This window comes from Hordeum vulgare, chromosome 1H, assembly GCF_904849725.1.
Source record: "Hordeum vulgare subsp. vulgare chromosome 1H, MorexV3_pseudomolecules_assembly, whole genome shotgun sequence".
In the NCBI taxonomy this organism is placed as follows: Eukaryota; Viridiplantae; Streptophyta; class Magnoliopsida; order Poales; family Poaceae; genus Hordeum; species Hordeum vulgare.
In genome coordinates this window covers 166,047,101-166,049,531 of record NC_058518.1, presented here as the reverse complement: position 1 = coordinate 166,049,531, position 2,431 = coordinate 166,047,101, and positions in this window count along the sequence as shown.

Sequence of the window (2,431 nt, the reverse complement as noted above, 5' to 3'; positions counted from 1 at the left end):
CCACAACTCCTTTTTGATACATTGCGTGACTAGATAGATTATCCTAAAGTCTTGCTGAGTACTTTTGTACTCACGTTTGCTTAATAAATTGTTGTAGAGGTTGTTAATGACCCTAATGGAGGGTTCTACCTAGACGTTGACGACGACGAGTGATGTCACCTGTGCTACTACAACAAAAGACCTTCCAATGGCACTCGAAATAGGTGTGTCGATGGCACCAGGAATCCTTCTGCTACCGCTACGCCTTAAGGGACTTCCTAGGCAAATATGCCACTACAGGAATCAGCTTCTTTGTCGTCTGCCATCACAGACAGAACATCAGACGACAAAGATTCTCATGGCCGACAAAATTTCTGCATCAGCCTACGACGGCAGAGGACCTTCTTTGCCGTCTGCCCCCCCCAAAGCGGACGGCAAAGCTCTTTGCCATCAGCTTTCCTTAGGAGCAGTCAGCAAAGTGCTCGAGACGGCAGCCGACAGGCGTTGCCTCCGTTAGGGGTTAACGGAGGCTTTGCCGTCTGCCTCTCCCTTTATCTTTGCCGTCTGCCTCCCCCTTTATCTTTGCCGTCTTCCTCCTCCTTCTCCCCCTCCACTCTTTGCCGTCTGCCTCCCCCTCCATCTTTGCTGTCTGCCTACTCCTCCCCTCCCCCCCTCCACTCTTTGCCGTCTGCCTCTCCCCTCCTCCACTCTTTGCCGTCTGCCTCCTCCTCCCCCCACCTCTGTGCCCTCTTCTTTGCCGTCTTCCCACCCTGGAGGCTGACGGCAAGGAGCCTATATAGACACCCCAGGAAGCACAGCTGGGTGGCATGTGGCACCTTTGCCATCTGCCAGTAGATGGCAGAGGTCTTTGCCATCAGGTGGCAGACGACAAAGAGCCCATATAGTACCTGTTTTTTTTTGTTTTATACTATTTCACAGCACACACACACACATATATAAATAAATAAATAAATAAATAAATAAATAAATATATATATATATTTGACAACACGTTTATATAATTCACCACACATATATGATATATAGTTCACCACACATATACTTGCCAACACATATATATAATTCACCACACATATATGATATACATATAAATCAATGTACATCCCCATATATCGAAAGAACCAACATACAAAGTATTGCACTGTTTATCCATATATACATATACATATAGTTCGACATTGTTCATCAACTCAAATGAAAACTAGATGATATACATATAAAGTTCATCCATCGACATTGTTCAACTGCATGAATGCCAGCTTCCATGCATGTAGTATATCCAATCTGCAAAAATGTGAATAAGAAAGTCATATGAAGAACAAAATATGATGTTTTCAGCTAATTATGTCATTTTTAGCGAAAAACAAGCTAAGAATATAATATTCATGAGCTAACCAATGTTCTTATGCCATTTTTAGCTTATTATGGCATTTTGGAGCTAAATGGGTTAATTAAAGCAAGGATAATTTGAAAGAGGAGAAGAAATAGGAGGAGGAGGAGAAGAAAAAGAAATCAAGAAGGAGGAGAAGGAGTAGAAGGAGGAGGAGGAAAAGGACTAGAAGGTCCTTGGCCTTCTCCTCCTCCTCCTCCTGCTTCTCCTTCTTCTCTTCTTCTTCTTCTTCTTCTTCTTTCTTTTCATTTTTCCTATTTCTTCTCCTCTTCTCCTCTTGTTGGAGATAAATTACCTAATTATGTATTTTTGGAGCTAAATGGGTTAATTATCCCATTTTAGAGGAAAACAAGCTAAGTATATAATATTCATGAGCTAACCAAGGTTCTTACGCCATTTTGAGCTTATTCTCGTATTTTGGAGCTAAATGGGCTAATTATGTCATTATTGGGGAAATTAAAGCAAGGATAATATGAAAGAGGAGAAGAAAGAGGAGGAGGAGGAGAAGAAGAAGAAATCAAGAAGAAGGAGGAGAAGGAGGAGGAGGAGAAGGACTAGAAGGTCCTTGGCCTTCTCCTTCTCCTCCTCCTCCTCCTCTTTCTCCTTCTTCTCTTCTTCTTCTTCTTCTTCTTCTTCTTCTTTCTTTTCATTTTGCCTATTTCTTCTCCTCTTCTCCTCTTGTTGGAGCTAAATTACCTAATTATGTCTTTTTGGAGCTAAATGGGCTAATTATCCCATTTTAGAGGAAAACAAGCTAAGTATATAATATTCATGAGCTAACCAAGGTTCTTATGCTATTTTGAGCTTATTATGGTATTTTGGAGCTAAATGGGCTAATTATGTCATAGTTGGGTTTATTAAAGCAAGGATAATATGAAAGAGGCGAAGAGAGAGGAGGAGGAGGAGAAGAAGAATAAATCAAGAAGAAGGAGGAGAAGGAGGAGAAGGAGGAGGAGGAGAAGGACTAGAAGTTCCTTGGCCTTCTCCTCCTCCTACTTCTCCTTCTCTTCTTCTTCTTCTTCTTCTTCTTCTTCTTTCTTT